This window comes from Euprymna scolopes, chromosome 45, assembly GCF_053919585.1.
Source record: "Euprymna scolopes isolate OS-2025 chromosome 45, ASM5391958v1, whole genome shotgun sequence".
NCBI classification, from domain to species: Eukaryota; Metazoa; Mollusca; class Cephalopoda; order Sepiida; family Sepiolidae; genus Euprymna; species Euprymna scolopes.
Window position 1 is genome coordinate 31,505,795 of NC_136526.1, and position 27,483 is coordinate 31,533,277.

General features: G+C 34.5%; 2 long non-coding RNA genes across 2 annotated transcripts in view; one reads left to right on the forward strand and one right to left on the reverse strand.

Annotated features, from left to right (window-relative positions):
• Positions 1-27,483, forward strand: part of LOC145269360 (uncharacterized) — a 96,752-nt gene that overhangs the window by 14,495 nt on the left and 54,774 nt on the right. The window contains exon 2 of the long non-coding RNA XR_013865006.1: positions 11,036-11,148. This is a non-coding gene — a long non-coding RNA (uncharacterized LOC145269360). The remainder of the gene's footprint in view (positions 1-11,035; positions 11,149-27,483) is intronic.
• Positions 21,417-27,483, reverse strand: part of LOC145269359 (uncharacterized) — a 31,016-nt gene continuing 24,949 nt past the window's right edge. The window contains exon 2 of the long non-coding RNA XR_013865005.1: positions 21,417-25,631. This is a non-coding gene — a long non-coding RNA (uncharacterized LOC145269359). The remainder of the gene's footprint in view (positions 25,632-27,483) is intronic.

Sequence of the window (27,483 nt, forward strand, 5' to 3'; positions counted from 1 at the left end):
CCACCTTAACATTTTAAATGATTACTGTTATAGGTTTTAGGGTATGCTGAAAACGAATATCGCAATTAAATTTTCTGCAAATTAGTAGTTTTCCATATATTAAGCAATGCCATTTATGTTATCACTGGTGATTTTGGTATGAGCAAACGCACAAATTCAACCCTAAGAAACTATGCACAAATGCACATACCAAGATGGCCACCACCAATAACGTAAGAAATGACATTGCTTAATATCCGGAAAGCTATTTATTTGTGGAAAATTTAAATGCGATATTCGTTTTCCACATACGTGAACACTTTAAAAAGTAGTCATCTTTTTAAAAAATATTAAGGCGGAAACAATGTAAAAATTTACAAAATGCATCACAATGAAATTCTGGGTTTGTATTACTGTACACATAGATTCGAAAAAGTTGTTAAAAATATATATATATAACAAATAAATGTTATCAAAGGCAAGATAAATTACTTTTCTACCTAACTGGATATAATTTTCGTGTTTTTATTCAATTTAACATGTTTTCAGCTCGAAAAGCATACAGTGTTTACCGATGTATTGGAAAATTCAAAATGGCGGCCAACTCTCTCTTTAACACTGTAAGTTCGGGAAAAGGTGTTATAAATAATAAACTAGACAAAATACTATTAAAAAACCACCGAATATATGTCAAGTTATGTCACGGTAACATATATTGAGCAAATTTCTAACAGTATTTTGTCTAGTTTATTATTTATTACATCTTTTTCCGAACTTACCGTGTTAAAGAGAGAGTCGGCCGCCATTTTGAATTTTCCAATACATCGGTAAACACTGTATGCTTTTCGAGCTGAATAAACATGTTAAATTGAATAAAAACACGAAAAGTATATCCAGTTTGGTAGAAAAGTAACTTATCTTGCCTTTGATAACATTTATTTGTTATATATTTCTTTTTTAACAACTTTTTCGAATCTATGTGTACAGTAATACAAACCCGAAATTCTTTATTGAATCGCCTAATTATTATTATTATTATTATTATTTAGATATCCTAAAAAATAGGGTTTGTTTTACAGATTTGAAAATATGCTCTTGACAATGAGTTGAAAATAACGATAACTTTTTTATTTAATTGTTAGGTGAAAGTACAGAATAGTTAACAAAACACCCTTCCTTCCCCATGTGTAGAATAGGTTTCTAAATAATAACATTATTATTTCAGCATGGTGGCATAAGTGCACAAGTAACTTTAATTTGTTATATATTTGTTTTTTTTTGTTTTTTTAACCACTAAAAAACACAATTCTACCTTCAGTACAAGTAAGAAGTTAAAACCTTATGGAAATGGAGTTGGCACGTGTAACATAAACACAGACTGCTGCTCCTTAAGACATGTATCGCCTATGATCTCCTAATTACCAATACTATCATCTCCTAATTACCAATACTATCATCTCCTAAGCACCAATACTATCATCTCCTAAGCACCAATACTATCATCTCCTAATCACCAATACTATCATCTCCTAATTACCAATACTATCATCTCCTAATTACCAATACTATCATCTCCTAATCACCAATACTATCATCTCCTTATCACCAATACTGTATTTCATCAATCACAAAGGAAAAAGTGAGGTCCCTGTAGTTTGATATGCAGTAATTTGCATATCAAAATCTGCACACCAAAATGACATAATAAAAGACCTGAAGTTAAGATAGCGGCGAGTTGAGTTTGGAGAACTGAACTGAATGGATTGGAGATTATAATGATGACAGATGCTGACAAAAGTCCAGTTTGATTTTATTATAAGCTATTTCGGTGAAAAACTTTCAAAATTAAGTGTTGAGAGAATGGCTATATTATATGATACACGTCGAATTTTAAAAGTTGAGGGCATTGAGAAATGGGAAGATTTAAATGATTCGTGTAGAAATTTGAAAATTTAAAGTGTCGACAAATTAGCAGGGGACTGATTGGGTGGGGTAGAGACTTGCAGGGGACCGATTGGCTAGGGTAGAGACTTGCAGGGATCCGATTGGGTAGGGTAGAGACTTGCAGGGGTCCGATTGGCTAGGGTATAGACTTGCAGGGGTCTGATTGGCTAGGGTAGAGACTTGCAGGGGTCCGATTGGCTAGGGTAGAGACTTGCAGGGGTCCGATTGGCTAGGGTAGAGACTTGCAGGGGACACATTGGCTAGGGTAGAGACTAGCAGGGGTCCGATTGGCTAGGGTAGAGACTTGCAGGGGACACATTGGCTAGGGTAGAGACTAGCAGGGGTCCGATTGGCTAGGGTAGAGACTTGCAGGGGACGGATTGGCTAGGGTAGAGACTTGCAGGGGTCCGATTGGCTTAGGTGATCTTTAAGGATAAGAGGGGAGTGTAGTTTGATATGCAGTAATTTGTAATAATGCCTATCAAAATCTACACACACAAATGACATAATAAAAGACCTGAAGATGTCAGCGAGTTGAGTTTGGAGAACTGGACTGAATAGATCGGAGATTTTAATGCTGGTTGAATGCTGACAAGAGTCCAGTTTCATTTGATTACATTCCCTTTATAAATTTCTCATGACTGATGATAATTAATGCCTATAATATCTGTCTTTAATAGTGGTTGCGATACTTCCAAAGTAATTTTTATTTTACTGCGGACTATTATCCTCATCTTTTCTTAGTTGTTTCATGACATTTCAGTCAGCTATTCCTCTGGCCTTCGTCAGGTGGTAACCACAACAGGATAGGAACTCTGACTCTTCTACCTGCAATTACTGCATTCCATAGTTGTTGTCATCTCACCACGTTTTGGTCAAGTAAGCCTCTGGCCGGCTTTGGGTAGGATTGAAACCACTACCTTCACACGATTCTCACCTGGAACCGTAGAGATTCGACGTCTCTATCAACTGCGGTTAGTTGAGAGTACATACGTTCTAAATCAACAAGACCGACCTGTCGCATTCTTCTTAAGAATCATAAGCTCCAATGAGATCAAACACCATACAGTTGAAAAGGAAGCTGCCGTTATATTTGACAAGCATTACAAACTTATGTGATTATAGCTGCTATTATAGTTAAAACTCTGAAAGTGGTGTAACTTCCTACCTGACATGCATTTCAAACGTATATAAAGTCAAAAGAGCATTAACTTTATATTGGATAACTCTTAAAGAATAAAAAAAAAAGGACAAAATATGGCGGCGGCATGTTGAACATTCCCATTTTAAATTTAGTATTGTTTATCCACCTGGGACTGAAAATACCATTATAGATACCTTTTCCTGTATTTCTGTCCTCAATTAAAATTACAACTTGGATAATTTTTTAATTTGCTCATTCAATTATGCCATTGTCCTATTACACACCTCTTCCACATTACCAGAGTGGGGAATCTACCATTCTATTTAGACCAAAAAGCATAACTGAATTGTGCATCTCTTGTCAGTACTTGTAATTAAAATTCATTAATAGTAATCAGAGGATACTGTAAAAGCAACACTACCTTGCTGCCGAGCAAATATTGATGAACAGTTATATTCTTATATGCCAACATTGGGGCTGAAACAAACATATTTAATGTTGTGACCAATAAACATTTCCAAAAATGACTAAATACTGTGTATCTAGCACTATTAATGTGGTGTGTAGGTTTTAATAATTATTATATATATATATATATATATATATATAATATATATATATATATATATAATATAAAGCTGGATGTGTGTGTGTGTGTGTGTGTGGTCACGAATAGGCTCCTATATGGTTGACTATTTTAAAAAACTGATTACATATAATGATAGAAGATGTATCAAGACACAGGAATGGGTATGTTTGATCTGGCAGAATGGTGGTTCATTAAAATTGTGGGGTCTGCGTTCGCACCTGATCCACAAAGTATGGAAATAAAAAATTTAAAAATTAAAAAAAAAACGTTTACAAGTGTTTTTGATATAGATGTACATAAGAATACTTTGATAAGTATGTTTTAACTTAATAGGGATGGCGCAAATGAAGACCCCACAATTTTATTAAATTGTGGGGTCTGCATTTGCGCCTGACCTCCATAGAATGGAAATAGGCACAAACTTTTAATAAAGACTTTTCATATCTATCTGCGTAAGTATATTTGATAATTATGTTTCAGTTTGAAGAAATATGGTATAATAAAATTATGGGGTGTTTGTTCGCACATGACCTCCATAGAATGGAAATATGTCACAAAGTTTAACAAGGTGTTTTAATATAGATCCACAGAATATTGTGATAAGTGATTCAGTGTGAATAGGTATGGTATAATAAAATTATTGGATTTATCTATTTTATTTTTACTTTCATCATATTTTGCTTTGGTTTTGATACCCTCGAATTCAACCCAAATTTACAACCCTTCCTTTTCATAACCTTTCATACTTTCATAAATCAGAGTCCATTTTCAGTAGGCTGTTTTTGAACCCAGTCAACGACGGGTACTTTTGCTAGTATATATATATATATATATTTATACTAGTAGAACATGTGAACCAGATAATATGTAATAGCATGATTTAAGTATAATAAAATATATACAAAAACGCATTTCCTAAAATAATTCTAACATCTAATGCAGAAACCATATCTTAATTTTTAAGATACAATATTTTTTTGTTGCAAATTTAAATAAAACTTCGGTTGAGTCCTGGTTAGATTAAAATGACGAAAATAGATCACTAATAGTTCTTAACCATAGAACACAGTGGTTTTTATAATTTCCACACGGAAAAGTATAAAAAATTGCACTCAAAATCTTTTATAATGTAACCCCCATCTATATTAAAAGCAGTTAAAAAGTAACCCAATTTACTCATTCCCCCAAGTGTTTGTTAGCACATGACCTTCATAGAATGGAAATATGTCACAAAGTTTAACAAGGTTTTTTAATATAGATCCGCAGAATATTGTGATAAGTGTTTCAGTGTGAAGAGGTTTGTTTATGATCCATGAATAATGGTTTGAAAATAGAAAAAATGTAAATGCCCTTAAAAAAGTAAAACAGAAATTCAGTTAAATTTCATACATTTCAATAATATATTCTTCTGTGAGAGAGAAACAAACATGCTATCGATAAACACTTGTATGGATGACAATAATTGCAATACTATTTCGGTGTATTGTAATTTATATGAAAGATTTGTTTTGTGTTAGACTATGTAAATGGAAATAATGTTTATTGATTGTAGTAGTCGTTATCCAAACAGCTTTGTACATAATTCAATATCCTTAATTGAAAATGTAATTTAGAATATAATTTAGAGTTTTTTTTAATTTTAATAAGTAAGAAATATATAAAAACTAATGTTGTAATTTTTAACATGTACGATGTGTTATTTTCATGTAGCTATATTTCAAAATCTAATACATTTCAGCCAGTGTAAGATGCCATGTTCATTCTGATTCAAATTGTTCTGTAATTCATTCTCGTATTCTAAAAACAAATGCTAAAACTTTGTTATACCACAAAGTTTAGTACTGAAAATAAAACAGCATGATAATCCCTTATTTTTAAATACAATTAGAAAGCAAGATTGAATTTGATGGAATTTCGAGGAGCAATTAACATTTATAGTAATAACCTGATGTAGTATGCAATAGAGGAGATAATCAAGAGAATTCTCTCTCTCTACATACACACACACATATATATATATACAGTGTATCAAAAAAGTGAGTACACCCTGTTGCATGAGGGACTGAACAAGAGTTTTCACCGGCTGGAGTTACGGCCCCTTACCGGTGTACTCATGTTTGTCAGATGTAAATAAAGATGCCATTTTTATAGAAGCTGATCTGTCGTTATGTCTTATTCAATCTATTGACATCCTCGATAATGACACATGGTGGCCGCGAGTGGGATAAAGATATGTCTAAGTAAGATGTACAAAAGGATAAGAAGCGGAAAGTTATTTGCAGAAACAGATAAGTAACTTTATTGTTCTTGTTTAAAATTGTAATTCGTACGTACGTCACGTGGAGAAAAAAAAATGTCGGAAGGAAGCATGGAAGAAACAAACAGACCAGTGGCTGGCATAAGACCACCTGCGCCCTTATGTATGGAAGATAATTTATCGGCGAACTGGAAGTTGTTTAAACTGAAATGACATAACTACGCCATTATTACGTGTTTGACGAGACAGTCATTACAATATCAAACGGCACTTTTGCTTCACACGTTGGGAGATGACACATTGAAAGTTTACTACGGATTTCAATTTCTAACACCTGAGGATGAAAGAACACCCACCGAAATTATTCAGGCATTCGATAAATACGCTATAGGGGAAACGAATGAAACCTACGAGCGTTACGTATTTCATTCTAGAAAGCAAGGAGGATCAGAGACTGTGGAATCCTTTATTATGGCACTTCGGACGTTAGTAAAAACGTGCAATTTTTGTGACAATTGCGTTTCATCAGTACTCAGAGATCAGGTAGTGCTGGGAATACACAACCCCCAGACACAAGCTGAATTATTGAAAATAAGACAGACTTACAAAAATGTATTGACATTTGTAAGCTGTCTGAAAATGCCACGGTCCAGTCCAGAATCCTAAGGCCTGAAGGAGTGAATAAGGTTGATTTTAAACCGAGGAGAAAGACATCGGCACAAACTGACAGAGATTGCTGGGCGTGTACACTGCGGCATGGACAGAGAAAAGAGTTATGTCCTGCATTTGGCAAGACCTGTTATCAATGTAATGGGAAAAACCACTTTGCCGCGAAATGCAAAGTATCAAGGAAAAGGAAGGTGCAGGCTGTCAAAACCTAATATGAGGACCAGGAAAACGACAGTAGTAGTTCAGACTATGGACAGGTAGACAACATAACGATTAAGGAAAAGGTGAATGCTGTGAGTCAAGAGGTGATAAAGGCGGAAATGATGGTGAAAGGAAAACCAATTGCTTTTCAGCTCGATAGTGGAGCGTCTGTGAACATATTGAATGTGAAACACGTGATTGGAAAAACACTGGAACATTCAAATAAGACCCTTGTCATGTGGAATGGAGCAGAAGTGAAGCCGTTAGGAGAGTGTCGAGTTAAAATGATAAACCCCAAAACTGGACAGAAATATGCAGTTAAGTTTGTCATTGTGAAAGAGGATTTCCATCCCTTACTGGGAGCAAATGCAATCCAGAAAATGGAACTCGTCACAATCAATAACGACAAATTCAAAATGGTCGCCAAAGTTCCCCAAATGAATGAATCCAGCACCCAGTACTCGGACAGCATTATCAAAGATTTCAGAGATGTATTCAAGGAAGAATTGGGTCAATTACCAGGAGAGGTACATTTGCAGGTTGATCCAGGAGTAACACCAAATGTTGCAGCAATACGGAGAATACCATTTTCAGTTACCTACACTGGACGATTTACTACCAGAACTGGCTGACAGCAAGGTATTTTCTACTCTGGATCTACGAGATGGATTCTGGCATGTAAAATTAGACGAAGTCAGCAGTCGCTTAACAACATTTGCTACACCATACAGTAGGTTCCGGTGGAAGGTTTTACCTTTCGGTATTTCTCCAGCTCCAGAGATATTTCAAAAGACCCTTTTTAACAATGTGTCCGATTTGGAGGGGGTGGTTAACAAAGCGGATGATCTTCTGGTGATTGGGAAGGGTAAAACGATGGAAGAAGCAACAATTGATCATGACCGTAAACTCAGGAAACTGTTGCAGAGATGTCGTGATCGCGGGATGCACTGACCGACACAGAAACTCAGTATGCACAGATTGAAAAGGAACTACTAGCAGTAGTCTACGCATGTGAACGGTTTCATCAATATACGTTTGGTCGACAGATAACAGTGCTAACCGATCATAAGCCACTGGAGGCGATTATGAAAAAAGAATTGGTGATGAAATGCCCAAAACGACTTCAAAACATGCTGATGCGACTACAGGCTTACGATGCTACACTTCTGTACCATCCAGTTAAGAAAATGTTCCTTGCAGACACGCTATCAAGAGCATACATTTATGTATTGAGCAGTGAAGATATGGACGATGAAGATGATGTCAAGGAAGCAGAATATATTCCTGCAACAGAGAGAAGGCTGCTTGAACTGCGCTCAGCCACAAAGGAAGACAGAAGCATGCAGCAGTTACAGTAAGTAATTCTAGAAGGATGGCCAGAAGAAAAAATACATCTTGACCCAGAGGTGAGACCATATTTTAACATGCGGAATGAAATGACGGTGCAAGATGGTTTAATTTTCAGAGGAAACCGGGTAGTAGTTCCACTGACACAGCAGGCGGTGTTGAAAGAAAAGCTGCATTCCATACACCTGGGAGTAGAAGGATGTTGCAGAAGAGCAAGAGAATGCTTGTATTGGCCAAATATGAACAGTGACATCAAAGACTATGTGTCAAAGTGCCCCACATGTAGAAAATATGAAGTGGCCAACCTGGCAGAACCATTAATGGAATATGAAGTTCCTGACAGACCCTGGGCGAAAGTGGGAGTAGATCTCTTTAAGTTTGCAGATAGAGACTATTAGTTTAGTTATCACTATCTATGTGATAACTAAACTTAAACACCATTTTGCACGACATAGAATACCAGATCAGGTCGTAACTGATAATGGGCCTCAGTTTAGTAGCCAGGAATTTTCTACCTTTGCAAAAAAGTGGTGTTTTACACATACACCTGTCAGTCCATACAATAGCAAGGCAAATGGCAAAGTGGAATCTGCGGTAAAGATGGCAAAGAACCTTTTCCGGAAAGCGATGGACGATAAGGCTGATCCATACCTAGCAATGTTGGATCACAGGAATACGCCAGCCAAAGGTCTCTTATCACCAGCTCAGAAGCTGATGTCAAGGAGAACAAAAACACTTCTCCCAACCAGGGAGGATTTACTCAAGCCAGAATTGCCCAAAAATCTGAGAAAATCAGTGAAGCAAGACCGCAGGAGGCAAGAACATTCTTCCAACCACAAAGTAAAACCACTTAAACCATTGTATCCTGGAGATGTAGTACAGATGAAACCACACATAAATGGTCCAAAAGAGTGGAGGAAAGCTGTTATATGGAGGAGACTGGATGAGCGATCATACCATGTAAAAGTGGATGGGGACTTATATCGACGGAATAGAGTAGATTTGAGAAAACTGCAGAGACACTCCCACTCACATCAGGAATACACCAGCCATATGAAGTGCAGAGCGAGTTACCCAAGAATACAGGGCAGAGTACAGAAGAGATATGTAACTCAGAACCACCTCAATATGAAGGTGAAATAAGAGAAAACCTCAGCACGACTCCATCCGCAACAAAACCAAGTCCGGAAAGGTTGCGGACAACACGGTCAGGAAGAATAAAAAGAGATCCTGTGAGATTCAAGGATTTCACAACATAAGTGAAAGGGCAGAATAATCCCTGTTAGGTAGGAGGGTAGTCAGCCCAAGGAATGCCTAGATCACTGTGTTTTGTAGACTGTTTTAATTCTTATCAGACTTTTTGTTGTGTTTTTTTTTGTCTGTCTTTATCTTCTGTTTTTATTATTGAGAAAAGGGAAGATGTTGCATGAGGGACTGAACAAGAGTTTTCACTGGCTGGAGTTAGGGCCTCTTATCGGTGTACTCATGTTTGGCAGATGTAAATAAAGACACCATTTTTATAGAAGCTGATCTGTCTTTATGTCCTTTTCAATCCATTGACATCCTCGATAATGACACACACCCCTTACATTTCTTCAAATATTTAAGTATATTTCCTGGTCGCTGCCACACATGCTTAAGACCATCAGAACAAAACAAATTAAATTTCGTCTTATCTGACCATAGGATATGGTTCCAGTAATCTATGTATAAAAACAACACTAATATATATATGTCTAAAAACAACACTAGCGAATAAATACTGGGAACTCAAAGAAAGCGGACACTTGCCTGTAGTCGAATGGAAAATAATGAGACAAGCTACCAGGTGCAGACATTTAGACGACCCATGTAAATTATGCCTCCATGAAAAATTTGCTATCCTGTACTTTAAAGAACCTCAAAATCTATTTAACTGTAGACGAGAAATAGAAAACAACTTTGTTCACAAAATAAAACTTACTCTAGGATAGCGATACAAAATAGCTTTAAAACTAACAATAACAATGGAAAACAAAAAAAATAAATAAATTAAATAAACATGAATATACATAAACGATCACACATATATGTACATATATATGTGCATGTATGTGTGTACACATAGGTATATTTATATATATATATATATATATATATATATATATAAAGGAAGGGAAAGATCTACCGTAAACCACTAACCTAGTTCTAAAACAGATCCTTTGTTCGATAAAATGCATGCCCATTGACTGATAGGAAGGGGCACGGTGGATACTAGAAAGCTGATTGGCTAACTAGAAATCCTCAACGTATATAAAAACAAGAAGCAACCACAGAATTCGTGCATAAGCCTGACAAATCCGGTAGTGGATTAAACGCAGAATATTCAGTGTAGCTTAATCGCCATATATATTTTATAAATTACTACATATATATATATAGATAGATAAATATTCTAGTATCTTCCTTGATTTACTAAAGACAAGATGCCACAATCATTGTTCAAATAACTAGTTAATTCATATGCCAGACTCTCCCACAAATCAACAACCATAACCTATTTTTTCAAAATAACATACACTCATGAAAAGACGGTGTTTAATTACCTTTGTCTGGTGGAGTATATATTATCATCTTTAAAATCTGACTGGTTATGGAACAAATAGATAGAAAATACAACTTGATTATATAGAAGATATATATATATATATATATATATATGAATCTTTGATTATAAATATAATAAAACAGAACGCATCATTCTATGAGTTAGTAGAACGATGAATCAAATAACGTCGCCATTTCAGAATCTAGTCTTGATATTTTATAATTGCTTCTTTGGCTTTTCTCTTGCATTTACATTTTAAGAATTTCGAAATCCTACACAATATTTTAAAACTGCATGTTTTTTTTCTTTTATTTACAGATAATCAAGTTGGAAAAAGACATTTTTTATAAATGTTTAAACCCATGTTAAAAGAACAGAAATGTAGACAACATTGATGAATGAAATATTCAGAAATTTCTGGTTTGAAAAAGGTAAATAATTCAATTTTAAACGGTACTTAAGGATAGACATCTTTATTTGTAGATGTTGAAATATTGCAATACATATGAATATAGAAATAAATAAATAACTAATGTATGTTTTTTTCACAAATATGCATTAAACTTTTAACGTCAACTTTATATTTTCTTGCTAGAATATATATACATATTGATTTTGAGAAGTCTGCCTTTTCACGAGAAGAAACTCACATTACACAAAAATGTCAACAATAGAGCAAGAAGTTAATTCAAAGAAACAAACACAAACCGACACAAAAGAAAAAGGTTATGCTTGTGAAATATGTAGTAAATCATTTGCAAGAAAAGATAATTTAAAAAATCATATTCGAACACACACTGGAGAGAAACGCTATTCTTGTAAAGTATGTAAGGCTTGTTTTGTACAGAAGTCACACCTAAACTATCACATGCGAATACACAGTGGAGAAAAACCATACGTTTGTGAAATATGTGGAAGATGTTTTCGAGAAAAGTCTACATTGCAAGTTCACATGCGTGTTCACACTGGAGAAAAGCCATATTCTTGTGATGTGTGTGACAATTGTTTTACAACGAGATCAGCTTTGAAAAGGCATTTTCGAACACATACTGGAGAGAAACCATATTCTTGTGAAGTGTGTGATAAATCATTTTCTAATAGCGGGCAGTTAAATCAACATATTCTAACACACACTGGAGAGAAACCATATTCTTGTGAAATATGCCATCGATCATTTTCCACAATATACCATTTAAGACGACATATACGAACCCACAGTGGAGAAAAACCATATACATGTGAAATATGTGGAAATTGTTTTACGCAGGAGTATGGCTTGACAACACACATGAGAAAACACACGGGAGAAAACACATATTCTTGTGAAGTGTGTGAGAATTGGTTTATAAAAAAATCAAACTTGACAAAACATATGAGAAAACACAGTGGAGAGAAGCCATACACATGTGAAGTATGTTATAAATCGTTTACAGAAACTAGCTCATTAAATCAACATATCCGAATCCACACTGGAGAGAAGCCATTTTCTTGTGAAGTGTGTCAGAGTTCTTTTACGCATAAAACCTCCTTAACGTATCATATGAGAATCCACACTGGAGATAAACCATTTTCTTGTGAAGTTTGTTTGGCTTCCTTTACACAGAAATGACAATTGAGAAATCATATGCGAATACACAGTGGAGAAAAACCATATTCATGTGAAATGTGTAGTAAATCATTTACTGGGAAAGGACATTTAAATCGACATATGAGAGTACACATTTCTCTTTTGGAGAGAATATGAATACATACTAGCCACTACTCTTGGGTGTCTAAGGTCACATTATACAGGGGTTTGTTAGGACAATCTGGCATGTAGATATTTTTCCGATAAGTAAACCCTGATCAAATATTCAAAATCACATTCCCAATTTAAATAAGATATCGTTATTACTAAATCACGTTCACAATTTAAATAAGATATTGTTATTACTAAATCACGCTTTTACAAGTAATCGTGCTCACTCCCCAAGTGATGATACAAAGCTGAATAATTCACCAGACTAAATAATCTCTTATTCTGGAATCCAGTAAAACCAAGAAACCACCATTTATGTATACTATAACATATTTAAATGGTCGATTGCAGAGAGAAAATTTATATTTTAAACTTCTATCGCCAGTGTTTAAACTATAAAGAGAACTTTAATGGAACATTCGAATATCTATGAATCTCATATAGAGATCAAGTGTTGTCCACAAGAATTGGGGCCTATTTATATCTGAGAATTTCGAATGAAGTAAAATAAGATAAAAAGAAGATATTTGAAAGCTCTACAGATTAGCTAAAAGAGGATCGTTTCACTGTGATGAGGATACGATTATAATGGCTGATCAAGATTAAAGCTTATGAACAGTGCTTTATAAAAAGTGATCTCAGCAGTAGAAATTTACCGGTTCTTTCACACAGAAATAGAGATTCAAAACCACTTGTAAAGTTCTGCTGGAAGATGGCTACTACACGATTCATCACAATGGAGTGTGTAAATATCTCCACATAATCTGTAAAAAATTAATTATTGAATAGGGCAGCAAGTCCTGGGAACATAGGCCAGAAACAACAGTTTAAAATGTCATACACTATTCACTGTGATGATACAATTCTTAACAGCTACATAACTTGAATACAGAACTATTAAACCTGACATATTGATATGAAATAAAAAGGAGAAAGAGGAAATCTTTGCAGTTTGTGTCTCCAATGATGCTGGGTTAAACAGCTGAGAGGAAAAAGGTAATGAAATACCAAGATTTTATGTACGACATGAAAAGATCACAAAAGATAATAAAATACTAAGGTCATATTAAAATACTAAGGTCATATGTATGACATGAAAAGATTACAAAATACCAACGTCATATGTATGACATGAAAAGATTACAAAATACCAACGTCATATGTATGACATGATAAGATAATAAAATACTAAGGTCATATGTATGACATGAAAAGATAACAAAATACCAACGTCATATGTATGACATGAAAAGATAACAAAATACCAACGTCATATGTATGACATGAAAAGATTACAAAATACCAATGTCATATGTATATAAAATGATAAAAAATACCTACGTCATATGTGACATGAAAAGATAAAATATCAACGTCATATGTATGACATGAAAAGATAACAAAATACCAACGTCATATGTATGACATAAAACATAACAAAATACCAAGGTCATATCTATGACATGAAAAGATAAAATACCAACGTCATATGCATGACATGAAAAGATAACAAAATACCAAGGTTATATGTATGATATGAAAAAATAACAAAATACTAAGGTCATATGTATGACATTAAAAGATAACCAAATACCAACGTCATATGTACAACATGAAAAGAAACTGGAATATTAGGAACATCTCAATTATTCCAGTAATTATAGGAGCAACTGTACTCATTAATATGAATTTCAAAAACTAATCGGCAAATATACCTGGTGAACCAAATGCAAAAAAATGCAAACTAGTGCAGTATCTTTAAAAAATTAGCATATATAAGCTTGTGCATGAATGTCAGGAATCCAGTAGGATGCCATATTCTCTGTGAACCGTCATTGATCCCCTAATAAGGATCTCCTTTATCACATATGAGTCAAACCTTGGTCATGGACCCCAATGTGACCTGTGCTCTTTCTTTGTAGGGGACTCAGTCGATCTGGTCAGGATCACTTAACCTTCAGGTTAGTAGGTCGCTGCTTCATCGGTCTATCATACTGGAAATGAATCAATTTTCATGCACGCAACAGAAAGACAGACTCAGATATACCTATTCTACTGGTTAATTCAAGTTAGGTATACAAAATATAACTTATATACAATTGTTCACATGTTGATTTTGACAAAACACTACTGAGTCCCAATTAAATTTAATTACTCTTGGTTGTGTGGTGGTGATGCTCGGGAAAAGAGGAGTGGTGATGATTCTTCAATTAGTATTAGATTTGCTCAAATCTCAGCTTCAAATGTGTGCCAACTGCAGATCTTTGCATGGGTATCTGCTTATGTAGTCAGGTCAAGGGTAGGTCTAGCTACTGCCTAGGCCAATTACCAGTAAGTACGTCATCTAAGGGGGAATCCCCGATTCCCTGCGTGTGTGCCTGCAATCTGCCAATTTTTCAGGCCCCCAAAAGGTTAAGCTCATAACCTCAATTTCCATTACCATTAAGGTGACATACATTGCTAGTTTTCTATCAAGCAATAACATATGTCGGTTTCATAAAAATAATAAAATTCATGATTCTCAGCAAGGTTGGATGCCGTTGCCCAGGCATACAATAATACTTAACAAATAAAACAAGCATATCTGCCTGGCATTCTCCAGTGTTTCGGCCATCTCAACCTACCCCTCAATGGGGAGCCCTACCGCTCTTGGAGACGGTCATGTCATACTCAGCTTGAACAAACTGATCAGAAAATTGAAAACAGATGCTCACTTAAACAAAGCTTAGATGAAGAAGAATACAAAATACCAAAGTGATTGTATACTTAGGAAAATCTCCATCATTCATGGAAATTTAAATCAAAATCATGTCTCAATCTCAAAGAATCTGAAGAACTTTGATCTCTTAAAACTAATTGAAATTAAAAAAAATGAAATGTTAAGGAAGATCCTTATCTCAACACATGTCAGATTAGGAGAATATGAAAGAAAACCAGTTTTATTTATGATATAAAAAATTGGAATATCTGCCTCATTGCAGCAGCAACTTGGCTCATAAAAAGTGCAGATACACAGGCAAACTTATGATATTTAACATCTTCGTGTTGAATAAATACAGTAAACCAAGTGCAAGAAAAACATTAAAAATGCACCCAAAGGCACTGATGAAACTTTTAAAAGATTGGAGTTTCTGAGATATCAGGTGAATGTCAAACATCTTGTAAAATGTATCTTCCCCAGCAAAAACATAAGAAAATATAAATCTATGTAATATGTGTACTATCTCATTTTCAACATTAAATTTACTTTAAATTATTAAATTTGAAATAATATTTCTGTAAACTTTATGAAATTTTTCAATAAACACATTTTTACTGAAAAGAAAAACTGAGATATATCTCCTTTTTTAACTCTTTTACATACCAAACAATGCATATTTCAGCATAAAATGACTAAGATTTGTGATCATATTTGGAAACATTAAGCATTACATTTAAACTCCTTCAGTTTATTACAGTCACAGGATAAAATTATAAAGTCTAGCAGTTCAATGAAAGACATTATCAAAGAAGAAAGCTTTTCGTATCTACTAACCTCAACAGTGAAGGCGTGGGATTTTGCTGCTTTTCGGGTTAGTTTGGGGTATATACGTTGAGAATGCACAAGTAGTATGAATTCAGAACATTCCATTAATGTACTTGTAAAATCGGCTGGTGCATTAAGGTGATGTGGGACAGAGATTATAGCTTGGCTGATCGTTGGGGACCTATTAGATTTGAGACACTTTTGAACTAAGAGTGAGAGACAAAGAGTAGATGCACCAGCCCAGATATGTTCACAATATACAATGCCTGAGGGAATTGTGGCTTTAGAATATTAATTATTGTAAGGAATTTTCTAGTATGAGAGGAGTCCACATTCTTTGCAGCAGCCTTGGCAATGTCGTTAATGTATTTGTTCTAATTCATGTTGCCTTTGAATGTTAAACCAAGAAGTTTGAAGGATAATCACTTGCTTAGGGTATTATTTGTTTTGGCAATCCATGAGGTAAAATGTTTTAAGTAGCTGTTAAAGGACACAACCTTAGTTCTAGCAGCATTAAATGTTACCATTCGTTCACGGTTCCATTCCAATACTGACGGAAGATCGCTTTCTAGAGTTTCTGTCATTGTCATAGATATGTTTTTGTAATTCTGGTAATGATATGGTCAGTTTTTTATTTTCAAGGTTCAGAGGCCACTCGAGTACAGTAGTCAATTGAACAATATAGTAATCATTAGTAGTGAAAATTCGGTAAATTTGTTAACTTAAGTGGAACGGCTCATCAAGAACTTGTTTATGTTGGACTTAAAGACAATCAGATTGCAGTCAGCTGGAAAACATGAAAACGGAAGACAGTTCCACAGGCGTGCACTTCTAAGAAAGAAGCTTTTTTCATACAATCTGTGTTTAGGTTTAGGCACAGATAAAGAGTGGGGGGAATTATTGAAAATGTTTTCAGCTAGACAACTGTTTCTTGTGAAAGTTTGGCGAGGGGGGAAACCATAGATTGAAGCTCAGTAAAGCACTTGCCATGAAAATAACGATAAAGTAGCGACAAACTCGCAACATCTCTTCTGTAAAATAGATAAAATAGATAGAGGTTGCAGGGAAGAAAATAGGACATCTACGAGGCTATGAAGTCTATTTTGAACTCTATCAAGGTAGGGCAATTTTTTCTAGCAGCTCCTGCCCAGATGTGGCAACAGTATTCCATTCTTGGATGTACCTGGCTCTTATATAGATAGAGAATTGCATCAGCAGTGAGATATCTACTGGATCGATAGAAGGATCCCACCATTTTTCCAGCAGCCTTGACAACAGATTTGATGTATGTGTTCCATTTCAGATCAGGAGTAAAGGTGAAGCCCAGACGCTTGTCAAAACATGAGGTCTCCCCTAGACGAGAGCCATTCATTTTAATTGATGCCAGATGGGGATCAGAGCGTTGATGATGTAAAGATAAAAGCTTGGTTTTAAATGCATTAAAAGTAACCAGCCACTCCTCTCCCAATTGTACCATGTGCTCAAGATCAGAGGAGAGAGAATCGGAGAGAAGTTGGTCATTTATGGCCTTAGATGTGCTACCATAGATAGTAGTGTCATCCACATAAATGTCTATGAATGATGTAAGGATGTGATTTTGAAGATCATTAATGTAGATCAGGAAAAGAGTTGGGCCCAGGATGGACCCCTGAGAGACTCCAGCATTAATACTGTGAGCTTCTGATTTTTGCCCATCACCTACTACAGTTATGAACCTATCAAAGAGAAATGATTTAATAATTGAGAAGACATTTCTAGCTATGCCATAGCTGAAGATCTTGTGAAGTAAACCTTTATGGCATACCCTATCAAAGGTCTTTGATATGTTAAGAGCAATTGCCCTAGAAAGGTAACCTCTGTCGAGAGATTCGCTAATCCTTTGAGATATAACTGTAAGCACATCTGCTGTAGATCTAGCAGAACGGAAACCATATTGTGTGTCACTAAGAAGGTTATTTTTGCTGGGATTGTTGATTACTTCTCTATTTAACACAGATTCCAGCAACTTACTCATGACACACAGGAGACTTATTGGTCTGTACTGAGAGGAAGATGAGCTATCAGTTGAATTCTTAAATACAGGGCATACTGATGAGATTTTCCAGAGTGATGGGTAGCAATTCTCCTTAAGACAACATTTAAACAGTTTTGTAAGTATGGACGCTAGTTCTGGTTGAAGTTATCTTAGTACTATAGTTGGAATACCGTCAGAGCTGGTTGCTTTACTGGAATCAAGGTTTTTGATTAGCTTGGCAACATCACGTACAGATATATGTATATCACATAGTGCGTTTTCTGGTGCATGAGGAAATATTGGGGGGTGGCAACCTTGGTTGCAAAGGCTAGAATTAGTTGATGGCCTTCGTCGCATAGGGTAGAATTAGCTGCAAAGTTCTTGTCAAAGAGCTTGGCTTTGTCTGATGCTGACGAGATTACCTCAGGTCCATTGAAAATAGTTGGTATAAAGCACACACTTCTGTTCAGGATTCAGTTTGTTATTTGCCAAAACTGGTGGGAACCAAGCCGCTGCTCAGCTACTTTTGACTTGATGGACTGAGCATCATTCTCTTGCGTTCTTTATTACTTTCTTACAATGGTTGCTGGCAGTCCTGAAAGTGGCTTTAGTCTCAATACATCTATTATGTTGACAGCAATGGAAAAAGTTATTTCTGTGTGTAATGGCAGCAGCACATTCTGGAGAGAACCATAGTTGGCTGTTAAGTTTTAGCTGGAACTTTTTCGAGGGTATGAAACGGTCTATATCTCCAATTAACCATTTTGTCAGATCTGATACTATAGAGGACACATCCTTTTTATACATGGAACGCCAAGGTAAATCTGATATAAATGTACGGAAGCTATCCCAGTCGACCATAGTTTATCGACTTATTACATTTCATTTTTATCTTGATACAACAGAGTGATTGGAAGATTCAAAATGGAAACTGAACAGAGGAGACTCGCAATGTCAATGTCAGGCACACAGGTGGGTTCCTGAACAATCTGAGAGAGGTCATAAGTAACATAAGTTACTTTGTCTTCCTTCTCACACTAACCTCTGAATTTGCATTTCTGCATCTGTAGCTTGCATCTTGCTAGATCAGTAGACCATTTTTTTAAGAGTAAAATATTTTAAGAATATATTACAGCTAAACATTACTCAAGTTTTTTTTCTTTTGTTAAGAAGAACGAGTAATTGTTTTTGAGTTAAACTCTTTTTTTTACCAGATATTCAGAATCGTCAAATAGTAGAGTAATCTTATTTTTGTTTTAGGAGGATTTAACCATCTGCAATAATAATAATAATAATAATAAATAATAATAATAATAAACTTGAAGCATAATGGAAAGGGGCTCACCTCAAATACACAAACGGAATGTTCAAGAAAGATTATCGCTACAGTCCTCTGTCTCTACTCTCGTTGCCTTCTCTCCTGCCTGATCTGGAATAAATCTCCCAGCAGCGAGAAGTGAACATCGTTTTATAGTTTCCATCTTCACGCACACACGAGATTACGCGAGAACGGACGAAATAAAAATGCTGGCCGCCATGTTTGTTCTTCCTTTTCTTCGCCTGAACTCACTTGCTGAGCACCCATGGTGAGACTTGTCTTTTCTTGCTTCTAACCACACACCAATAACCTGTTTACCAACCACGTGGAAAATATTAACGGCACAATTGTGGACTACTTCTTATGGAACACAAAGAGGTCTTCAAGTAAAAAGAGGAATGTACGACCCTTTATGCACAGATTAAAATGTCATTAATTAGGAAATACGCAGGAAAAAGAACAAAGCAAAGTTAGGGATTGATTATAAAAATCTATGACAGAAACCCTGAAGCAGGGATAATTGAACACTTAAGAATTATCGAATAGGCATGATGATATGAAGATTGGGACTTACATTTGAGGGACAACATCGAACTGAAATAAGAACACAAAAAGGCATCTTCCAACGAGACTCTTTATCATCACAATTGTTTATCAAAACCATGATGCAACTCAAATACTTTGCAAATCTACGTGTACAAGCTTATAGAGATAGAATAAAGAAGAAATAACCTCATGTACATGGACGGATTGATGAAAAACATGAATATCTCAGAAATACGACTAGAATATAAAAGCAGGAGATTCAGATGGAATTCTTAATTTAAAAATAAACACTATTGGAGATTAAATAGGGAAAACTGAAGTCCAACCAAGGGTAGATGATGGTACTTTGCGAACAAAATTCCTACAATATTTTGGCAATCTAGAAACGTATATCATCGAATCTGCAGAAATGAAAGGAATGGTCGGCAAAGAAAGGAAACTCGTAAATATGAGTGTATAGTGGAAATTTAATTAAAAGAATAAATATTTAGGATGTATTATTAATAAAATACTCATTAATATTGATACTGAACCAAAGAATAACTTAGACATCTTAATAATAAGAGGAAATAACTGATGACGATGTCAAACTCTCTACAAAAAAAGATGATACTGACCGACTCAATGTGAAAAAAAATGCAGGGGTGAAAAAGACTTGTAAATATAGAAGACTGTATGAAAGACACAACAAAATTGAAAAAATACAAAACTCAGAAAAACTAATAAACATATGCTTTATAATACCACTGACAACCTATCCATCACACTTTTATCTGAGTTTACACTCATTAGTTTATGTAAAAAAAAAATGCGTGGCAAATTTTATTGTCATTTATGAGAGTTTCGACCTTGCAGAAGTAGATAGTATTAGTTAGAATGGCTACAACTTTTTTCTTACATTGTTTATTCTTTGTGCTTTTCTACATTTAACTCATTGAAGACTTGTCTAATTTAATGTGCACCATAGAAATTAGTTTTGTTTCTCGAGCTTTGCAGATGCAACTGGTAACAACACATATAGTTTCATTCCTTTCCACAAACTTTTGTGATCAACTTCTCAGCCATTTCCTAACTATGTGGCTCGTAACCTGTGTTTCAGGAATGCTGTATCAACTTGCGATAATGGTATCAAGCTAACCTTTCAGGTGAAAGCCAAGGAGTTGCTATTAACAATAATGAGATATATCAGATGGTATGTTTTCAGCCATCAGAGATCACAGGAGGGCATGAAGGGATTGAAAAAGAGGTATACCGAGATGACTAGAAAACACATTGAATAACAGAAATGCGGAACTCCTGATTTTTCGAAAGAATTTACAAAAGTGTGGAAAATTATGGATAATCAATAATTACCAAGACATCCTTTGCACAGCAAACACCTTACCAAGCGGATCGTTTTTTAACTCCATCTTTGACTTAACAAATTACTCTCACTGTAGATTAAAACCAATAGCCGACAATTTGATATTCCCCTCTTCCTATGTCTGTGATATCATAAAAATTGATACATCCAAAGCTTCTGGTCATACAATTGAATAAAAACTTCAGATACTGGTGTAGTTTTATATTACTTTTATTGATAGCATATAATGTTATAATCGATGCTGTTATCTGCATTTAAACCAGATGCACAGTGAATTGGTGTTTCTTATGTAGTAGTCTCTCATGAAAGCTATTACTGATGGAATATACTACATCCCTTCCTTCACATAAATGTTCGTCTGAGACTCCTGGATCCAATTTTAGACTCCAACACCCAATTTGGTAACCAGTTTTAATAGAAATTTATGCGTTAGTTTTTCGACTGTTGGAATCTTGTATGAGCATCACTCGGGTGCTTTATTCAGTTTTACGGGGTCTAAACGTACTTGCAAACTGCCATTTTTTTTTGCTATTCCCAGAATAGAACCCTAAGCTGTGTGTTCCGTAACTTTAGTAATCGCACCACTGTTTTTCCATCCGGTTAAACTTCAGCAGACGTTTAACAGAAGACTTTCGTGAGTGTCGATTCATGGTACCGCATTTTCTTTTATGTGAAGTTTCCATGTCCCTGGAAAGTCACTAATTGTGTTAAATTTTCCTGAAAATCCGATTACTCTTGATTGTTGTGTCTAGTGTTGGTTTAACTCGTCATGCATCGTACGTCTGTGTTATAGCACATTCTCTCAGTTTCCAGATCTGGATTTAAGTCCTATGACGACTAATCTATGACTTAGAATCTGTTTGTCGCATAATGTTGGACTTGTACTGGCATGGTATATTGATTAATCCAAAACACTTTATGCATGTTTCATTATTAGCAATAATCTTTGTATGTCTATCGGATTTGATCTTGTACAAGTCTGGAAATCCTATTAAATCTAAGACGTCTGGAAACCTCTGCTGTAATTGTCTAAGTATTCGTTACCCTGGTCATCTGTGTCAACGTTTATTTTCAGCTTGCATTTAGCTCTTTATGTTATCTATATGTCCATAGTTGTGTATGTTTCATCTGCATAGTTTTTCTTTATCTAGAGAGACGAAATTATAATTGGGTAGAATATGTAATTAAATTCTTAGGCGTTGTTTTGTAATTGATTTTTCGAATTCAGCTGGTTTATAGATTGTTTTTTTTCTTTGAATACCCTAAAGTGTTAAACATTTTTTTCCAAGGTGCTTGTTTTTTTTTTCACCTATGGTATTTAGATCCATGCATTGAACTCTTGTCCTTCGGTTTCTGAGGATGCTTACCTCCACTGTCCTGACAGATTGTTTTGATGTCCGTCTTAACTGTGATTATACTAACGGATTAAATTCCTATATGCCTTTTCCCATTGTATCATAGCTGCGACCTAACCTCAAACCGTCTCGACTGTGTATGATTTAGCTTATTTCTAAAGGTTATTTGGAAGCCTTGGATTGCTATACATGCATTTGTTTAAGAATTCTTTTGTTTATTTTGTCATCACTAAATCACATTTCTGAGCTGTTGGCATCTAGTTACAAATTCATCAAGTGTTTCACTGATAAGATTTTGGTAAAAAATATGCATCTACAATCTTGCTTTGATTCATCTGTTTTTCAAATCTTGACTACATATGTTCGTAATTTACCTTTGGTTCTCAGTGAATATCCTCATTTTTTACATAAATATTAATAATGCATATTGTGAGAACTTTGAATTGGTTGACTTGCCGAGGGTAGGTCGGTGGGGAAGAAAGGAGTGCTGGTAGTTGTGACCAACATAGCCGGTGGTCCGTTAATCAAAGAACCTGAGTGCCTATTCCTTACAAGTTAAATAGACATTTCAGTCACGCGTGAATCTCGTTGACTGAGAGTTGGAGTAGATAAAAAGGAGTGGCCGCTCTACTGTTGTTGTAGTAGTTGTTGCAGTCTTTTAGACAAATTACACTTCGACCATCGTCACCCATTTGTTACTTTTACAAGGAAAGACTGCTTGTAAGCAACGTCGACATTTCATTGCAAGACTTAAACCGTCAAGATGAGAGCCATTCATTTCAATTGATACCAGATGGGGATCAGAACGTTAATGATGTAAAAACTCGTTTCTTCAGACTATTTCCATTGTGTACCTTTATGCATTATATGCCTTTTTAATGTTTGTCTCTGATAAACAGTAAATAATCTAAATGCTACCTTTATTTCTGGGGTGCACACCGTAGTTATTCATACAACATAAAAATAACACAAATTGCTAAACGGGCTGAAAATACTTATGTACTTTCTGCAGGTGTATAGCTAAAATGTTGAACTTGAATATCCAATCTTACAGCATTATGTTAATGTTTTTTATTATCAAGCTAAATTTGATATTTTTCTTACAGTTAAAAAAAAATATTTAATGCCCAACTTTCTAACTGGACACATCTTTAATAATGTTATGACGTTGTTTTTTTTTATGAAGATAACATCTAAAAAAGTAAAAGAAATTGATCACTGATAAAGATTTAAAACACAAAACGAAAAAAACCCCACAAAACAACGCTTTTTAAAGATAATTCCGACAATATTTCTATTTATTGCCTAGCCTATTTCATTATTGCCATAACATGATGAGCGTCTCTGGTGTTGATTGTCGTATAATAATTAAACTTTTTCAAGAAAGGCAGAGTTAGATACAAACGTGTTTGTTATCTAATAAGATCTAAGAAAAAGTACAGCCAGCACTTCTACATTTGCATGGCTTCTTTTTTTCCTACGCATTCCCTTTGATGATAAACATACAACTCTATCTTTTTCCCAAATTAATTTTTCTCACCGTTTCCGATTCATCCATTTGCAACTTAATGAATTTTATCCCAATATTATAGCAAATAATGTGTGCTCATAGATTTTTACAGCACAATTATACAAAGTATTTCATATAAAAAGAGTTTGTCTTACTGCCATTGATTAAAATTCTGTTACCGGATGATATATTTATAAGTATAATAATTTGTATCTCTGGAACTTATGTATTTCTCCACATGTGTTAGTACAATTGATTTTTGTGAAAAAGAAGAGCAACAATTTCACAAGAATTTTAGTCCCCTCCAGTATGTGTTTTCATGTGGCGTGACATATGGAACTTTAGTTTAAAAGAAGCATCACATATTTGACAAGAATATGGTTTATCCTCTATATGTGTTCGCATATGCACACGCAAAGTAGATTTCTGTGTAAATAAAGAACCACAAACTTCACAAGAATATGGTTTCTCTCCGGTATGAGTTCGCATGTGTGAAAGCATCGTAGATTTCTGTGAAAAAGAAGAATCACATATTTCACAAGAATAAGGTTTCTCACCAGTGTGTACTCGCATATGCCTCAACAGATTGGATTTATCTTTAAAAGAAAAATCACATACTTGGCAACAATATGGCTTCTCTCCAGTATGTGTTCTCACATGCAGCAACAAATAGGATTTTTGTGAAAAAGAAGAACCACACACTTCACACCGATATGGTTTATCTCCAGTATGCTTATGCATATGCTTCAACATACTGTGTTTTCTTGTAAAAGAAGTGCCACATTCTTTGCAAGAATATGGTTTTAATCCAGTATGTGTTCGCACATGATGCACCAACTCTATTTTATCTGCAAAAGAAATGTCACAGATATCACAAGAAAAACATCGCTCTTTTGGCATTTGTTCCTTGTCTTTCCTCTTATTCTTAGAAAAGTGGGCATCAGAATATATTGTATCTTGTATATTAGATTCCAACTTCGATTGTAAAGTGGAAATGTTAGACATATTTAGCACAATGTGTTCACATATAGCTTACTATAACCTCTTAGATGTAAGGATTTGAATAATTATCATCAACTGATGCAGATTATTGAAATGCCTTCGTATATTTCTAAAGATTTTAGTTAGAACTTATTTATGTACTTTAATGAGATTTAAACTCTTCATAAATGATACAAAGATAAAGATTTTTGGAGTTTGAACACTACCTAATTTAAGTAGTACCTAATTACAGTTCTCACCATTAGCAAGATATCTTTAATTATTTTTAGAATTCTTTGACCGTTTACTATTATTAAAGTGCTCACGTATTATGCACATTCAACAGTTTTTCATGCTATTGTTCCATTAAATAAGACTTAAAAATATGAATTAAATATATAAATGAGAAAAAATGTTTTACCAATTAATTTGCATTAAATTGAACTTTAAAAACTCACAAGATTATGGTTTTTAATTGAACTAGAGAAATTTACAAATTCATAAAATATTTTCATGGTCAAATTCCACGTCAGAATGAATATCCAAATTAATTGATGGTGATTCTGAAAAGATAAAAAGAATATTTGATTATAAATTTCAACGAATGATATTATTTTAATACATTTTATTTGTAAACAAACTTCTGAATTCTATATCTGTTTGGATCGATGTTGTTATCTTTACTATTTCGATTCCTACTTGAACATTTTTCCTATTCCGATACTAGTAATCTTAAGGATATTTAACCAAAACTTTATCCATCTTTTAAATTGATATTACTAAAAAAATATTTTTAATCATTTTATTCTTATTTATTTTATTTTTATATTTTCCTATATTCCGTGCTATCTCCTTGTTTAAAACAGTTTTTCCTAGATTTCTATTTCATGTGTTTTCTTGTTTAAGCATTATATATATATATATATATATATATACACGCTGATGAGAGTTAGTTAACTCGAAACACACGTGTACGTAGATTACTGTTTCAAAAATAAATAATAAATAAATAAATAAAAATGTTATATATACGTTCAAACAAATTATGGGCGACTTTCTTAATAAATACAAGCTTCGAGGCGAAGCCAATATTAACCGTATTCATCGTTTGAAAAAGAAAAAAAAACAACCACAAATGTAAATTTATAAGCTATAAAGTGATAAACAGAGTCTGGAGTTCGATCCCTAAAAACAGTCGAGTTACGCTGATGACAGTTAACTTGAAACACGCATGTATGTAGATTACTGCTTTAAAAATAATAAATAAATAAAAATGTTGTATATATATATATATATATATATATATATATATATATATATAATACAGAAATTAGAAATACCCATATCTTTTCTAGCATTCATAACTTTTGGAAAATGAGTTTTTATGTTTCAATATATGAATAAAAAAGCGAAAATTGTACATTCCAATAAAATAAAGAAGGGAAATATTAAAATTACCGGTTGACTGTTGAAAAGAATACACTTAGCACTTAGGGAAGACGTATTTTCCCTCTTACTGCTCTCAAATAGATGGTAATCTTTGCACCGCAAATTCTTTATGCTTGGAGACACTAATCTGTTAGCTAGAGCAACAACAAAGTTGAATACATGTGTTGTGTGTAACATCTATATGTAAATTTCTTTTTACTTTGCTCTGTATTTTATTACATATCCAGGTGCTTATTACTATATTCACGCATTTTAAAACAAATTAATTACTAAAATAGATGAATTCTCTCACAGGATTTCTTCTGAATGTTAGAGGTGAATCTATCTCCAATCCTACACTTATTTAGAATAGAGTAAAACTTTAAAGTAAGATACTCAATATTCTCATCCATGCGGAGGAAACTTGGCATATGGTCGACCCTCCCAGTTTGATGAAACTGTAGATCGTCAGGTCATCCATCTAGGAAAAGGAAGTTTCTGATATTAAAACTGGGGGAGGAAGACCTTCTCAGTCAGAAAACCTTCCCAAAGTTGCTGGCGTGAACAAATTCTCTGGCTTGCAAACTTATATTGCTTCAGGAGTAGATAGGCCTGTATATCGCTGCTTTCACACTCTTTCTTTTTCTATTAGCCAAGCACAGAGGTACAATACCAGGTACTCACCAGAACCATCCTGTGCTTAGTATTATTTCCTGACTAGGATATCGAATGGCACTCCCCATATCCGCACTTTCTTTCTTTTATAAACTGAGCAAATTGAGTTTGCTTGCATGCCACTTATCTAGGCCAGACTTGTCTGGGAATATCTGATTGAATTTTTGTCTGGCAGCTGTTTACGACTGATAGTACAGAAACCCTAACTCTTTAGTAGCGCTTAGAGCAGTTTCTCTATCATCAGTTGCATAATATCAAAATAGTTGTAGTACATTGTCTTGCATGAAAAGGGACAGTGCTGCTATCTGCTAT